The following is an 18,226-nucleotide window of genomic DNA, read 5'->3' as shown; positions in this document are numbered from 1 at the left end:
TAGCACAATTGTCGTATATCACGAAGAGTACGTTGCATCCCAGCAGTGGCAAGTGGCCGTGCACTGTCCTGCTGAAAAAAGCGCATCACCTTACTGTCAAAGAAATGGCAGCAGCACGGGGATAAGGACCTGTAAAAAGTAGTGGCAGTATTTGCTTTACCCTGCACAAACACGAAATTTGCCCCCCAGTTGTAACTGACACCCCCCCCCCCCCCCCCCCACACCATGAAGCCTGGATTTCAATCTGCACATCGTGGGTAAATGCGGTCCATAATATGTCGCTCACCCAGCCTACACCGTATACGTGTACGTCCATCGCTCGTGTACAGACAGAACCCACTCTCATTAGTGAAGTATACACGCACCGACGGGCTGAATTTTTTTCCGGCAGAGTATTTAAGTATTCGATGACTAATGAAATAGAGCCAGTGAGTAAGCGATTCTAACACGATCCCTGGGAAGAACGGTTTTGTTTTTCTCCAGTGGCGAGGCGCGAGGCATGTGTGCTGCTTCTATATATCATTCGCAGTCACGTGCGGACGGGTGAGTTGCAGAAATTCCGAACTCACGCTGCGTATTTAAGCGGCGTGCAGAACATATCGCGCAGTATTCCACACACCAGCTGCGTCATCAGCAGGCAAGTACTGCGCTATCCGGTCTTCACAGCACGCATTTTGCATTCTGTAACCGACTCCCATCTGAACCTGCCACCTTTCTGTGTCTTGTAGCGAACACACACGTACACAAGCCACATACCAATCTGTACAAAAAATGAGAATCAGTGCGTAGTTGAAAACATAAATTGATATTGTCATCCAAAGAGTAGGACTGCAAATTATGGCGTGGGGTGTTGTAGTCAGCCTTATGATCCTTTTTTTTTGTTAAATAGGTTTTTGACTGGTTTTATGTGGCCCGCCAAGACTTTGTGTACGGTGCCCACCTCTTCACCTCAGAGTAGCACTTGCATTCAACTTCCTCGATTATTTGTTGGATGTATTCCACTCTCTGTCTTCACATACATTTTTTGACACTTACGCTTCTCCAGCTATTTGTAGAACTCTGGACATAGGTGCAGTCATTCTGTCCTCCACGGGTGTGTTTCCCACACATTCAATCAGTCACCGGTTCTGCGAAGGACCTCTTCATTTCTTACCTTATCTGTCAAATTATCTTTCAACATCGTTCCGTGACACTACATCTCGAACGCTTCGATTCTTTTCTTTTCTGTTTTTCTCGTCGTCCATGATTCTCTTCGCTACGATGCTGTGCTCCGGTTGTACAATCTCAGAAATTTCCTGCTTAAATTAAGGCCTATGTTTGATATCTCGTCGGTGTAATTAATATTGACGGGATGTGTTGAGCACGACTAGCAATTTAACATATTTGAACAGGGAGACACCACTGTCAACTGTTTCCTAGGAAATCGATTTTGAAAATTATAGGCGTGTTTTCATATCTCGTAGGGTCGCTAATATCCCAGGAGATCGCTGTCGAGTGGGTAAACACGTACTTTAGTAAGGGAGAGGTATTGGGTCGAATATCGCCATAAGTAGATTTCTATTTCATTCCCACCTAATTCTAACAAAAGATTTATTATGAAGGTGGAAATTATTAATATTTAATAACGACTCCATTATTTTCCTATGCTTTATCCAGAAAAAAGGAGAAAAGGTTTTTGTTTCTTAAGGAGACTGGAAATGTGTCTAGACTTTTGACAACTATAGCGCGTAACCTAAGGAGTACTGCCCGAATCGGGATGATACCGATAGTAGAAACATGCAAAACAACAATTATTGCGACACACAGAAAACGTAATGACCGCCGAATTTTTCATGTTCATGGTGTTTTTTCAACATGCCTATTGCAAAATGAACTTCGTTGATATTCACAAACGGCTCTCTGTCGTCGAACAGTTTACAGACGTAGCACACATTTCAAAGCATAGAATCGAATATTGGTGCACATAGCTCACGAAAAAAGTAACAACGGCGGCGAGGCTCGATCCAACGACCTCGAGCCTATGAAACTAAGGGCTTACTCTATCGGCTGGGACTCTGTGCATGTTACAGACCATACGTATTACATACCGTTTTTCACGGAATATAAGACGCTATGTATCACGGTATAAGTGTGTGTTTTTTATAATTATATATTTTATGATTTTGGTTGGGGTGGCTTTAAATATTGTGGGCTAGCATGAGACTTTTTGTTAACTTATGCCGCGGTAACACTCGTACAGACATAGGCTACCCCGAAGTACTAAGATATATTTTTTAAACACAACGCGCGACTCACCGCCTTCTAATAAATAGTTTGCGTGAGCGCTGCTAAGTAGAAAAGAAAATTTGCGTACACTTACGCAAACTGTAATTATTAATATGGGTCTCAGGGGCTACTGGTTATTTATGTACCAAACTACACAAAGATTAACTGAGATATTGCGTAATGTAATGATTTTCAATATTTCTTGTTCATTATTTGCAAGGCAAAACTGGAGAGAATCTAGTCTGCCGTTACGCGGCCAAAATGAAAAATACTGAACTCATTCAGTGGTGTGAATTTTGGTAACTGAAATTAATTTTAACTTCGAAATTAATCAAAGATCAAAATTGAGAAGTCTCTCGTATTTACATTTAATAACATGAATCGACAGCGTAATGGCTGACTAAATCCTGCTAGTGGAGATGAGCTCCCTGCACTACGAAGTCCTGTAAAAACTTTGTTAATTATAATTAATGGTTGCAATCATGAGAGGTGACGACTAAGTCAATAATAGGCACTTTCTAATAACAATTGCTATTATATTTTTGAAAAATATAGATTAAACTTACGTTAATTATCAGAGCGCACTACAATTGCGGCCTGCCACTAGACGAAACAAAACAGGAGAGATAGTTCAATCAAAGTATTATCTTCATGGCCCATGTTACACAGAGATTATACCAAAAAAACTGTGTTTTGTTAATTACATCGATATTTGTGTTTTGATAATAATAACTTACTTTCTTTACTATTTGCTATACATCGCGGACATGTACACAGTATTGAAATAATTTATAATTCACACGTCTCATAACAAAAACTTTCTTTCCCATTCTCCAAATGTCCATTTATGTGACGTACCGTCACATGGGCCCCTAGTGAGGGTGTAATTAATGTGGTTTACTACTTTATGTACAGACTCACTACCGTCTTACATCATTTTAAGTGGTCATGTTTACATCTTTAAGATAGGTACATTCAATTCAATACACAGTTATATATACAATTATATAAGTCATGCATAGTTCATGTGTTTTAGGTATGTTTCGATCTCACTATTACAGGTGAGTTCATCTACTAGTTCCAACTCTATTTTTCGTCAGGAATGTGAACAAACCGGAATCCTACAGACCAGGTACAAATTTGCTTGCGCTGCCCCATTTGGGTCACAGGCGTAAGAAAAAATGGGTCAAAACCTCGCACAGAGCCTTGGGATTGTTGACATTCAGTCTCTCTTTATATTATTTATGCTGATAATATGTCCATTGAATTAATCAACAAAGAAAAATATATATCTATATATACATACATTACAAAAAGGAATAGATACTAATTGAAATTACGTATACAATACGTTTCTCTAAAGCTAGTAAGTCATCTTTGTGCAAAACGTCTGTCTGTGCTTTTATTTATTTAGCGTATGGCTATACATGCAACATTAATACATCAAGTGTTAGACATTAAAATCTTATAACAATCATGAATATAATTTATGTTTATATTGGTCAGTTAAAAGGTTATATCGAGGTTTGAGATCCATTCTAGCGCCGATGGGGATGCCTCCAGGAAGTCGGACCAGTTCCCTGCATATTCTCGCAAGGAACATTCACCATGGATGTGTTGGATCGTCTGTCTAGGGGCACCGCAGTCGCGTTCTGGTGACATCGCTCTTCCCCATTTGTATAGTGAATCCGCACACCTGCCATGTCCAGTACGTATTCGATTTAATGCGGACCATGTTTTCCGTGTTAGTTCCATTCCAGAGATGTTGCAGTTATAGCTCTCAAACCAGGTCTGTAGTTGGTCATTTGTCTTTTGGTTCCAATCTAGTCTCCATTGTTTCATGTGGTCATAGTTATTATTTTGAAGCTGCTCAGCTGTGCGTATGGGTGGCTTTCTTTATTTCAATCGAGTGTGTCGCAGTTGTGAGAATTCTTCTTTCTGAATTCGTGCAGTAGGGCCGCTTTTCTACGCAGGTCCGGGGGCAGGATATTACATAGCACTGGTAACCAGTACGTGGGCGTTGATTTAACAGTTCCAGAAATCAACCTCATTGTGTTATTTAATTGCCTGTCAATAAGTTTGGTGTGACAGCTATTTATCCAGAATGGAGCGCAATACTCAGCCACAGAGAACACTAAGGCGATAGATGAGGTGCGTAATGTTTTTGCGGTAGCTCCCCAAGTAGTACCGCAAAGTTTTTGAATGATGTTATTCCGTGTTCCAATTTTGCAGTGGTGTTCTCCAGATGTTTTCGGTAAGAAAGAGTGCGATCCAATGTTATACCTAAGTACTTTGGAAACTTGTTATATTTGAGGTTGGTGTTTCTGAGTTTTATGTTAATAATTTCATTTGCCATTTTGTTATTAAGATGGAATGTAGATACTTCAGTTTTGTTAGGGTTTGGCTTGAGTCTCCATTTCTTGAAATAATTGTATAGTATTTCGACGTCATTATTAAGGACTTCCTCTGTATTGAAGAGATACTTGTCTCTGGTAGCCAGTGCTATGTCATCCTCATAGCAAAATTTTCTTGACTTTGTGTTTGGGAGATCTGTATATAGAGGTTAAACAGAAGAGGGGCCAATACGGAGCCTTGCGGAAGTCTGTTGTTAATAAGTTTTGTTTTGCTTGTCTTTCCGTTTAGGGTGACCTGGAAGGTTCTGTTACTCAGCATATTATGTATTAAGGATGTTAAAGTCTGGCAAGGAATCACTCTTAAGAGTTTGTAAATTATTCCATCTCTCCAAACAGTATCATATGCAGATGTTAAGTCTAGAAATACAGCACTTGTTTTCAATTTCTGTTGAAAGCCAGCCTCTATGCAGGATGTTAATGCCAGAACTTGGTCACAGCAACTACGGCCAGGTCTGAAGCCTGCCTGTTCTATAGGTAAGTTCTCCATATTAATGCCGCTAATTCGATTGTGGACAAGTCGTTCGAGAAGTTTGTATGTACAGCTAAGAAGTGCTATTGGTCTGTAGCTTAGCGGTTGGTCTGCTGGTTTCCCTGGTTTCAGCAAAGCTATTATTCTTGCCTTTTTGAATTCTCTAGGGAGATGGTTTGTAGTCAAAATGTTCGAAAAGAAATTTGCCAGCCATTTGACTACGTTCTTTCCAGCGTAGGTTAGAAATTCTGGATGTATGTTGTCAAAACCTGGGGCTTTGCCCGGTTTCATATCCTTGAGGGCAGTAATGACATCATCCTCAGTGAATGGTCTGGAAAGCTCTGATATATTTGGAGTATTCTTTTTTAGTGTTCTGAGTTCACGCTTAATCATCCTGGTATGTGGTTTGTCTCTCGGAGCTCTTGACATTTCGACAATGTTATTTGCAATTTTCTCTGGTGTTATGGTTCAATTTTTCTGGACTGGTCTTGTCGTACCTCCGAGATTACGTAACAAACTCCATGCCTTCCTGCTTGATTGAGTGAAATTCATTCTTTCAGTTGCTTCAGTCCATCGTTGTCTTCTTGCGGAATCTAAATTGTGGAGGAGGTCATCAGCTATTTCTTGGTCACCACTACTAGTAAAATCCTCATATAGCTGTGCTTTCACGTACACATATACATCACAATGAGCAATATATAGTCACTGTCTTTACATATACAATACGTTTGATAGAACATAAGCAATTAGTTTCTCAATTTCTGTGTCCTTTGCACATTATGTCTGTTACAAATTTATATTGTAGTTGGTGTTTATTAGTACATCGTCAACCATAAATACATTTCGAAATTGCATCGAAGAAAGAGTTGTCGAAGCTGGTGTATTGTTGAGCTGTCTGCGAATCGTTGTTGGCGACGACAGAAGCGTGTGCGGCAGCCTGCCACTGTTAGTGAGAGTTCGTTGACCTCCGCTGTGACGTCCGCGCAAACAGCTGACGATCAGTCGACAGGCGCGGCGCATCAGCTGTGGAGTCAAGAACATCTGCCGGCCGCTCGCCTCGCGCAACATGCAAATATTCGACCGCATATCAGTTCATCAGCATAACAAGACAAATACACATATCGCAAGTGCTGAAAGAAAAATGTTATTGGGTTTCAAGCACTACACAGTCATTCGTGTTTACTGTTTTTGTATGCAGTGATATAATGTACGAACGTACGAGATCAAGTTCTTTAAATAACTTTCTGGCTCGAACTCACACATTTCACTACTCAGATTTAAACTTTTTTTTTTTTTTAAGTTATCACTACTCAGCACTACACACTGTCACTGTGGTGAGAGTTCATGCGAGTACCTTGCTGTGACACTTTTCACTTCACTATGCTTGGCGTGCGTCGCTTCTAACGTGTGTTTGTCGGCCCCAGAATCCGCAGTTCGCTGTGCTCTACCCGTAGCTCCATTCACAGTCCACTGGAAATATTCCGTTCACAGAAACATTTTTCCACACTATGGATGTCAGTATTACTTCGCATATTAAATTGTTTTTTTCGGAATGCACCACCATGTATACTGTTAATTTTATTTATCTTAGTTCACTGTACGCAAACAACAGGTTTTCACTACTAAATACAGTCAACACTCAGTGTGTTATCACACAGTTTACTGTTCACTTTTTCCATCACATTCCAATTAGTGATTCAGTTTATCCATATTGCACTAACTAAGCGTCCGGATAGTCTCACTTGTAAACTGAAACTTATTTACACACCTATTACTTGAGCTACATAAGAAATATGGCTCTCACTTTACATAATCGTATTTCATACGTTACACAAATCAGAGTTCCTTCTAGATATGTCTTATCACTCTGTACTAAGTGATTGATCTAGTTGGCACCTCTTATTTAAAGTGCCGACCAATTGGTCTTTCTGGACTTGTGAGTTCAGTATGTTTTTTACATATGTTTTATATTCATTCAACACTGATTCATTGCTTTTATTGTTGCTGCGTTTGCAGTTGCCTTGCTTGTATGTGTGTAACCGCAAGCGCTTCCAAGCTGAAATCTGTGCAGATGTTAATTATCTGTCATATCTTCAGGTATTATACTGTTTAGAGTATACACCATTCTACTTCTCGCATTCGTTCAACGATTCGCTGCTAGTATGCGTTTCCGACAACCATGCACAATGCCTCTCTCTCATTTCTACCTTTCTGCAAAGTGCCATTACGCGGATTCATTTACTAATACTTTGTTTGATAAATGGTTCAAATGGCTCTGAGCACTATGGGACTTATTATCTGAGGTCACCAGTCCCCTAGAACTTAGACCTTCTTAAACCTAACTAACCTAAGGACATCACATACATCCATGTCCGAGGCAGGATTCGAACCTGCGACCGTAGCGGTCACGCAGTTCCAAGACTGAAGCGCCTAGAACCGATCGGCCACTCCGGCCGGCTACTTTGTTTGATTGCACTCATTTAAATGCATTACAGTCATTCACAAGCAACTCACTCATACACATACTTAAAAACTGCCACATATATAATAAGCATATACACAAAATCAAACATACATGAAATGAATCTTTACTAGCCATATATTTACACCTTTCCTACGGTCAGCCCTTTACACCACGGTATAGAGTGGGTAGCACTACAGAATGTTTGATGGGGCTTAACCTGCATATCAAATTCGTATCCCTTAATGATTCCTCGTTTCTCTGAGAACACTTTTACAAACTGATTTAATACTTGACATAAGTCAGCTTGTTGTGACAGGCTTAAGTAAGATGATTCGATTACTTTTTCTTCAATTTGTTGTTTGATAGTGACAGCTTCCGACTCCCAATCGGGTTCCTTTTCATTACTGTTTTGATTAATGATACAGTCATTGATATTCAATGTATCTGGGTCATTTACAGTTACTCGGACATTCCGGCAGTAGTTTAGATACACGACTGGAGCCCTTATCAGTGCCAGGTCAATTTGCTCGTTGCGATAGGATAAAGTGCAGTTGGCTCGGAAGAGGTCAATTCTAGCCTTCATTTCCCGCAGCGCATCAAGTCCCAGGATGCAAGGCACTGTAAGATTCTTAACCACAAGGAATGAGCATAATATGGCTTCTTTTTCCATGGCAATCTCAGCCTGCACCTGATTCCTTATCACTTGCACTCTGTCCCGTAGAGCACCTGCGACCTTACGATTTTCCACTGGCAAATTGTGTAACTTCTTTACACGATCTATACATTTAAATAAATGCTCATCTATGCAAGAGGCACTCGCCCCTGTATCAAGTATTACTGTCACTTCTATGCTGTTTATGTTTGCTCTGAATGCAGCCTGTACCTGTTCTACCCCCTGTTGCTCCGCAGATCGCGGATCAACTATTAATTCTTCCCTCATATCGCATCCGTCATTATAACAGAGTAAACGCACATTCACATTCTGCCTGTCACCCCTCTTTAACTTTGCTGACCGTCTGGGAAGGGCTTACAGAGGTCGGCCAGAGTTTGACGGTCTGTCGCACCCTGCCGATACTCGGTCTGTCACCGCTGTGATTGACACCCCGTCGGTCACAGTTTGCGATGTACCATGCGCGACATACTCATGTGGCTGACCGGTGGCTGAGGTGGGGGCGGTGGCATCGGAATAACGTTAATATGATTGACAGGCGCATGACCTACCAATTCGCTGGCCCTGTCCGTTGACACTGCTCATTGTTTGTTCTTGTATTTTTGTTTACGAAGTCGGAGTTTCCTCCCCGTTCGCTCCGTCTCTTTCGGTTATAATTGTCTCCCCCCCTTTTTGTTGGAGACAGGTTCATGCTGGCATACTGGTTCGCATTATAACCATTGCTATTCTAGTTGCTATTAGCAGGCGGCTTATTATTCATTGAGTTCGCCTTCTTATAAAGGTTCTCTCCATGCGAATATTCGTTATTTTTGCCATAACCATTTTTTCGAGGGTTATCATTACCCTGATTTCTTGCTTTATTATTACCTTGACCGTTATTTGAGTTCCCTTGCTCATTCTGCCGGGCGTCCTCCTGTATTAAGTCCAAAGAATATATTGTTGCCATGAACAGTTCCAGGTCGGTAGCAGGTATGTGCACTAATTTTTTTCTAATCGCTATTGGTAATTTGCCTTTTAGTATATGTAAAACATCTCTCGCGGGCATGGGCTCATCCCAGTACCTCGTCTTGTTCAAGTATCGTTCAAAGTATTTCCTTAGGTTGCCACAACGAGGGTTAAAGGGTTCAGGGTTTTACATCTGTTTACATAGCCTCTCCTGTACAGATATAAACCAGTATCTGGCTAGGAATTTGCTTTAAAATTCCGAGAACGTCGAACACTGTTCCGCGATCTCCATCGCCCACAGTGCTGCGTCTCCAGTAATAAATGAAATCACGAACTAAGTTTTTTGATGTTCAGTCCGTGACACAGGTAACACGTGTCTAAAACTCTCTACGGAAATCACAGGATGTAAGCTTTTCTTTTCATCGTTAAATGTTTGAAATTGCCGGTGTTTAATTAACGATTCTTCATGTTTTACTTGTGCTGCGGTTGGTAGTATTCCCGCCTTGTTTGCAGCGACAATTCATTGGCGAGAGCGGTTTTATTCTCTAGCAGTCTGATTTTTCTACCTCACACAGCTTGCGTGTCACAATTGTCGATCTTTTGATCTAATTGCGTGACATTTCGTCCACCGCTTTAACTGCATCTTTCACTTCAATTATTAAGGCGCTATGCGCTTTGTCTAATTGATTTACGCGTTCGTCTAATTGTGTTACCTTTTGTGGAATGCCTTTGCTTTGTTCAACCAATACTGCGACTTGCTGTTTTACCACATCGATCTCCTGTGACAAATACTAGCGCCTTGTCCCGTTGTTCAAACCTTTCATTCATTTTTGCCAGGAACTGAGCGTCACGCTCCTGTTTCCTGCGTTGGCATTCAAGGCGTTCATGTCTTTCCTTTTCCTCACGTTGCTTCTCCCTTAGATCTAATTGTGCCGTAAGTACAGTCAAGAAATCAGCTGTTGGCGCAGGTACTTGAACAACATTAGCTGTTGATGCAGTATCATCATCTTTCCCTGTCCCAGCAGCTGAGTGAACTTCTCCGCTCATCTGAGCCTAATCCTCAGCATTGCCTGATACGTTATCTGTCACAGGCTGCTAACCTTCCTGTCCAGGAATATGAGAGCCTGACATTTCGAGTGGATTTTTTACTGGAAATTCCTGTACATTATCATCTGTATCATATCCAGACATATTCTCGCTCTCTACTAGTTTTTCCTTCCGTGTCTTAACCATGTTTGCATAAATTTACACTCACTAACTGGACACAAACATACACAGAAACCCGTTTCCTCAAAATGTCACACACACAAGAAATACACAAAATATACAAAACACACAAAAATACTTAAATAATCTGATGAAATCTTATTAACTACTACAAATGAAGCTATCACCTATCCTTTAACACTCACTTTATGACGTAATCCTTTCCAATACTTCTTGTGTACTGCAAAAAATATATCTCTACAGAAATATTGTTTTGGTGCCAGTACACACACAAGTGAACCTATCGTTAATTGCACTTGAGTTTATCTGAAATCCACACAGCTGATTGTGTGACCTCTATTTCAAATACAATTCGCTGTCTAGCAAATTCTATCACTTATCCACATACTAGTACTACGTTATAGTAAATGAATCTGACCACTGTGGTGAAAGAACGTAATTCACAGTTATGACAAATTTGTGCCAAGAAAGTCAGCACAGTGCATGGCCCCCGAATTCCTTCCTCTTCTCGATTCCAGCCCAGAAGCACGTGCTGTTATACCCTTACCTGTAGTAATTAGTATTGCTTGCAACTGAATATATCTTGGTTGAGACAATTTTATGTATTGATTCAGCTTCAGTCTCGTACAGGTGAAAGTTTTTATATTGGGTACATGGAACAATGTAACATATATGGTATTAGTTCTTGCATCATACATATCATAACATACATGTAAGTATTTACAACTATTCTTGTAATTTTTTTTTATAAATACGACTATACCTCAGTTAATTTTATGTACTCAATATATCTGTATATAGTGTTGGTACATAAAAATTCGAACCCCGCGTTCTTGGGCGCCACTTCTCACGGTGTAAGAGAATATTTTTTATTTTTATAATTATATATTTTATGATTTTGGTTGGGGTGGCTTTAAATATTGTGGGCTAGCATGAGACTTTTTGTTAACTTATGCCGCGGTAACACTCGTACAGACATCGGCTGCCCCGAAGTACGTACGATATATTTTTTAAACATAACACGCGACTCACCGCCTTCTAATAAATAGTTTGCGTGAGCGCTGCTATTTAGAACAGAAAATTTGCGTATACTTACTCAAAATGTAATTACCAATAGGGTCTCAGAGCCTACTGGTTATTTATGTACCAAACTACACAAAGATTGACTGAGATATTGCGGAATGTAATGATTTCCAATATTTCTTGCTCATTATTTGAGAGGCAAAACTGGAGAGAATCTCGTCTGCCGTTAGACGACCAAAATGAAACATACTGAACTCATTTAGTGGTGTGAATATTGGTAACTGAAATTAATTTAACTTCGAAATTAATCAAAGATCAAAATTGAGAAGTCTCTCGCATTTACATTTAATAACATGAATCGGCCGGCCGGTGTGGCCGAGCGGCTCTAGGCGCTTAAGTCTTGAACCGCGCGACCGCTATGGTCGCAGGTTCGAAGCTTGCCTCGGGCATGGCTGTGTGTGATGTCCTTAGGTTAGTAAGTTTTCAGTAGTTCTATGTTCTAGGGGACTGATGACCTCAGATATTAAGTCCCATAGTGCTCAGAGCCATTTAACCAATAACATGAATCTACAGCGTAATGGCTGACTAAATCCTGCTAGGGGAGATGAGCTCCCTGCACTACGAGGTCCTGTAAAAACTTTGTTAATTATAATTAATGGTTGCGATCATGAGAGGTGACGACTAAGTCAATAAAACACTCTTTCTAATAACAATTTCTATTATATTTTTCAAAAATATAGATAAAACTTACGTTAATTATCAGACAGCACTACAATGGTGGCCTAAAGCTAGACGAAACAAAACAGGAGAGATAGTTCAATCAAAGCATTGTCTCTGATCTTCATGGCCTATGTTACACAGAGATTATACCAAAAAAACTGTGTTTTGTTAATTACATCGATATTTGTTTTTTGACAATAATAACTTACGTTCTGTACTATTTGTTATACATCGCGCACACGTACACAGTCTTGAAATAATTTGTAATTCACACGTCTCATAACAAAAATTTCCTTTCCCTTTCTCCAAATGTCCATTTATGTGATGTACCGTCACATATGGACTACAAGACACACCTTGACTTTTAAGTAATTTTTTTAAAAATAAGATTTTTACCATTTTTTGTTAGATTGCAAAGACAGACTAAAAACATTCTTAGTTTATAAAACCGAACTGACCTTTAAAATCCTTGAAAATCGTTATCTGTACTTTCTTCTTCTTCTACTTCTTCTCCTTCTTCTCTTTCCTCTTCATCCTTCTCGTTGTCCTCTTGATATATAAGATGGTCTCCACTGCCGTTGAGACTATTACTTACGCCACACTTCTTGTAAGATTTAAGAAGTGTGTTCTCTCACTCCAGACTATGAATGTTTTATACACTGACACACTTGTATGATTGTAGATGGTTTTAAGGCTCCCTTCAACGTGAATTCATGTTGAATTTCATCCACCACCCATTTGTTCCATTCCTCTCACTGTACACTTTAAATGGCTTATTTACCGAGCGTCAAGAGATTGCAAACTTGAAGTAAGTCTCCCGGAACAACAGCAAGCTCTGTATTTTCCTGTCTCAGTGCAACATTACGAGTCAAGATAGCTGTAACGGAACTTGAATAGCGTAAAGTTATCGTTAAAAAACGCACGCCGCGCGATTTGTTACGATTTGGTCGGTCATAATAGTAGTAACATGCTTTTGAATACAATTAAAATATAACGGCGATACATGTTTAGCGTTATTGGAAATAATATGTAATAAATTAATGAGTAAGGTAGCCGATCCTATAAGAAGAGGTAAAATTGGGCATATTAAGGTGTTTTGCTTTATATCGACTAAGCCGATGATACAGCGTCTTTTTTTCCGTTTACTCTTAAAAAAAAAAAGAAAAAAAAACAAGTAACGAAGTGCTAATTGTGCGTTGTGAAAAATATAAGGGCGAATTTTAAATAGCTACAGTGTATAATCAGACTAACAAATGGACATTCAGTTACGCGAAATAGCAGACAGTGAAGTGTGGTCATTAAATTGAGTACACCTACAGGGCGGTCAATTCCGGGATAAGTCTATTCGCATCTCACGAAGGACGCGGTGTTGAGACCGTTTTTTTTTATTATATCACGGAGAGCGGGCTTCAATTTATAAAAAGGAGAAAAGCTGTATCATTATCATTGACTGTTGGTGTTAAGCAACCAAAACTGTTCATCAAAGGGTTTCGGTGAATGAGTGGTGAATGCGAAATGAAACTGTGAACGAAGTTATGTTAAATAAAGCAGAAGAGACAAGACAGTTTGGTCGTATCTGTTATTATTCCATAAACCGTAACATTTATTCTCGTTGTACGAAGCCTTTATTGACGATCGTTATGACAATTTGCTTTGAAGGGATCTCGTTACGAGTTAAGTTTTGGGGACCTGGTCAACAGGGGATAGTTCGTAGATCTTAACTACTGCAGCTATTCTGGAATCAGGTGCTACCGTGACCGTTATGTGTTGTCAATGGCTTAAGGTCATCATATCTCATGCTCTAAGATCGACGCGCCTTTCCTCTTGATATAACGGTGTCTCACGGTAACCACGACAACGCCGACGGCGAAGGAAGATACGGTAGAAGTGGAGCCCAACGTGGGGCTCGATCGAGGAGGATTGCTGCATCGAGTCGAGTGTCATCCGGATTCACGAACCCTAGAGTTGGAAGATATTGTAGCAGCCAGTGAGTCTGTCCAATGAAAGAGGTATTTTTCAATAATCGCTAAAAGTGAGCGATACTACCAGGTATGATTAAAATAACTGCATAATTATAAAAAAAGGAAGTTGAGACTTGTGATTTCGGTAGATAAATATATATAAATACATAGTGAAAATAAGTGTAAGTCTTGGTAGTGAATAATCATGTCAAAACGAACGAAAAGAATGCATGATAATGTTCAGTTGAGTAGAGTAATGAGTAGAGAGAGAGAGGAAAGTGAAGAGGATAGGGATGATGCATCCCATGAGCTCAATGTGGGACAGGAGACATGTACAGATAATAATACAGTTATTGATTTAGAGCCGTTAGGAGATTCAAATACAATGATAAGTAAGGTAAGCAGCGTGGGAGAACATAAAGATCTTGAGGTTTCGGAAGTAGATCAGCAAGTTGATCCTCAAAATGGAAATATTAATCAAAAAATGTTTGATATGCTGGTATCAATAAATACTCAAATGGGTGTAATGAATGGAAGACTTGGTTCACTAGAAAAAGATAATAAGCAATTAAAAGAGGACAATCAAAAGTTAAATGAAAAATTTGAGGCCAAATTTGGTTCATTAGAAGTTAAAATGGATTCTTTGGAAAGCAAACTGAACACCTTTGATTATAAACTGGAAAATACTAAGAAAGAATTAAAGGCGGACTGGGAGACTCAATTAAATGCGAAATTTGGAGAACTAGATGTAGAGTTTTCTAACACCTCAGAAAGGCAATATAATAATTTAATGGGAAAACTTCATGACGTAGAAAAGAAATATGAGGTAGTTTCGAAGAGTTATGATGGCCTGTCCAATAGGATGGTTAAGTGTGAAAGCAGCTGTTTCAGTGCTAGCGCACAGATAGAAGAGCTTTCGAAACAAATAGTCGAGTTTGAGTCTGATGCTCGTAAGGGGATTGACAAGTATTTAGTAGATCAAACTAAAAGACTTGACGAAGATCTAACTGAATGGATAGAAATAAAAGGAAATGAAATTGTAGACAAGGTTAAGGCTACTATTGGATCCCAGCCAAATGAAAATATCAATGAGCACCTAAGTAGAAATGAATTAATTAAGCTCTTCACTTGCGAAATATATGATTGAATAGCGTAAAGTTATCGTTAACAAACGCACGCCACGCGATTTGTTACGATTTGGTCGGTCATAATAGTAGTAACATGCTTTTGAATACAATTAAAATATAACGGCGATACCTGTTTAGCGTTATTGGAAATAATATGTAATAAATTAATGAGTAAGGTAGCCGATCCTATAAGAAGAGGTAAAATTGGGCATATTAAGGTGTTTTGCTTTATATCGACTAAGCCGATGATACGGCGTCTTTTTTTCCGTTTACTCTTAAAAAAAAAAGAAAAAAAAACAAGTAACGAAGTGCTAATTGTGCGTTGTGAAAAATATAAGGGCGAATTTTAAATAGCTACAGTGTATAATCAGACTAACAAATGGACATTCAGTTACGCGAAATAGCAGACAGTGAAGTGTGGTCATTAAATTGAGTACACCTACAGGGCGGTCAATTCCGGGATAAGTCTATTCGCATCTCACGAGGGACGCGGTGTTGAGACCGTTTTTTTTTTATTATATCACGGAGAGCGGGCTTCAATTTATAAAAAGGAGAAAAGCTGTATCATTATCATTGACTGTTGGTGTTAAGCAACCAAAACTGTTCATCAAAGGGTTTCGGTGAATGAGTGGTGAATGCGAAATGAAACTGTGAACGAAGTTATGTTAAATAAAGCAGAAGAGACAAGACAGTTTGGTCGTATCTGTTATTATTCCATAAACCGTAACATTTATTCTCGTTGTACGAAGCCTTTATTGACGATCGTTATGACAATTTGCTTTGAAGGGATCTCGTTACGAGTTAAGTTTTGGGGACCTGGTCAACAGGGGATAGTTCGTAGATCTTAACTACTGCAGCTATTCTGGAATCAGGTGCTACCGTGACCGTTGTGTGTTGTCAATGGCTTAAGGTCATCATATCTCATGCTCTAAGATCGACGCGCCTTTCCTCTTGGTATAACGGTGTCTCACGGTAACCACGACAACGCCGACGGCGAAGGAAGATACGGTATATCAGTTTCTCTTTCACAGAATTTTTCAAATGACGACTAAAATGATTTAGTACAAGAAAAGAACTCTTCTGCAATAAATCATCTTACCTTCTCTCTCACACTCTATTAATCCAAAATTTCCTACCAGCCTCGTCCATCCAACCTTTGTCGTGCAACGAACACCAACACCTGACATTGGTTTCCGCTTGAAGATGATCATTATTTTAAGTTTGGTACCGTCAGTACAACATGAAAGGACAACAATGTAGTACATTTTTCCATGTCCACGTGTTTTTATAGTCACGGTTTTATAAATTATCATGGCAGCAGTTCTGTTACTTTGTTGTTGTTGTGGTCTTCAGTCCTGAGACTAGTTTGATGCAGCTCTCCATGCTACTCTATCCTGTGCAAGCTTTTTCATCTCCCAGTACCTACTGCAACCTACATCCTTCTGAATCTGCTTAGTGTATTCATCTCTTGGTCTCCCTCTACGATTTTTACCCTCCACGCTGCCCTCCAATACTAAATTGGTGATCCCTTGATGCCTCAGAACATGTCCTACCAACCGATCCCTTCTTCTGGTCAAGTTGTGCCACAAACTTCTCTTCTCCCCAATCCTATTCAATACCTCCTCATTAGTTATGTGATCTACCCATCTAATCTTTAGCATTCTTCTGTAGCACCACATTTCGAAAGCTTCTATTCTCTTCTTGTCCAAACTATTTATCGTCCATGTTTCACTTCCATAAATGGCTACACTCCATACAAATACTTTCAGAAATGACTTCCTGACACTTAAATCAATACTGGATGTTAAAAAATTTCTCTTCTTCAGAAACGCTTTCCTTGCCATTGCCAGCCTACATTTTATATCCTCTCTACTTCGACCATCATCAGTTATTTTGCTCCCCAAAGAGCAAAACTCCTTTACTACTTTAAGTGCCTCATTTCCTAATCTAATTCCCTCAGCATCACCCGACTTAATTAGACTACATTCCATTATCCTTGTTTTGCTTTTGTTGATGTTCATCTTATATCCTCCTTTCAAGACACTGTCCATTCCATTCAACTGCTCTTCCAAGTCCTTTGCTGTCTCTGACAGAATTACAATGTCATCGGCGAACCTCAAAGTTTTTATTTCTTCTCCATGAATTTTAATACCTACTCCGAATTTTTCTTTTGTTTCCTTTACTGCTTGCTCAATATACAGATTGAACAACATTGGGGAGAGGCTACAACCCTGTCTTACTCCCTTCCCAACCACTGCTTCCCTTTCATGTCCCTCGACTCTTATAACTGCCATCTGGTTTCTGTACAAATTGTAAATAGCCTTCCGCTCCCTGAATTTTACCCCTGCCACCTTTAGAATTTGAAAGAGAGTATTCCAATGAACATTGTCAAAAGCTTTCTCTAAGTCTACAAATGCTAGAAACGTAGGTTTGCCTTTCCTTAATCTTTCTTCTAAGATAAGTCGTAAGGTCAGTATTGCCTCACGTGTTCCAGTGTTTCTACGGAATCCAAACTGATCTTCCCCGAGGTTGGCTTCTACTAGTTTTTCCATTCGTCTGCAAAGAAATCGTGTTAGTATTTTGCAGCTGTGACTTATTAAGCTGATAGTTCGGTAATTTTCACATCTGTCAACACCTGCTTTCTTTGGGATTGGAATTATGATATTCTTCTTGAAGTCTGAGGGTATTTCGCCTGTTTCATACATCTTGCTCACCAGATGGTAGAGTTTTGTCAGGACTGGCTCTCCCACGGCCGTCAGTAGTTCCAATGGAATATTGTCTACTCCGGGGGCCTTGTTTCGACTCAGGTCTTTCAGTGCTCTGTCAAACTCTTCACGCAGTGTCATATCTCCCATTTCATCTTCATCTACATCCTCTTCCATTTCCATAATATTGTCCTCAAGTACATCGCCCTTGTATAGACCCTCTATATACTCCTTCC

The 18,226-nt window shown here is 39.7% G+C and overlaps 1 protein-coding gene across 1 annotated transcript in view; it reads left to right on the top strand.

Moving 5' to 3' along the window:
- Positions 1–541: 541 nt before the first annotated feature.
- Positions 542–18,226, top strand: part of LOC126484239 (cytochrome P450 6k1-like) — a 44,804-nt gene continuing 27,119 nt past the window's right edge. Inside the window, exon 1 of the mRNA XM_050107653.1 lies at positions 542–637. The gene's annotated coding sequence lies outside the window, so the exon portion shown is untranslated. The remainder of the gene's footprint in view (positions 638–18,226) is intronic.

Source organism: Schistocerca serialis, chromosome 6, assembly GCF_023864345.2.
Source record: "Schistocerca serialis cubense isolate TAMUIC-IGC-003099 chromosome 6, iqSchSeri2.2, whole genome shotgun sequence".
Classification (NCBI taxonomy): Eukaryota; Metazoa; Arthropoda; class Insecta; order Orthoptera; family Acrididae; genus Schistocerca; species Schistocerca serialis.
The sequence above is the reverse complement of the archived record's forward strand: the minus strand, read 5'-3'. Positions and strand labels throughout refer to the sequence as shown.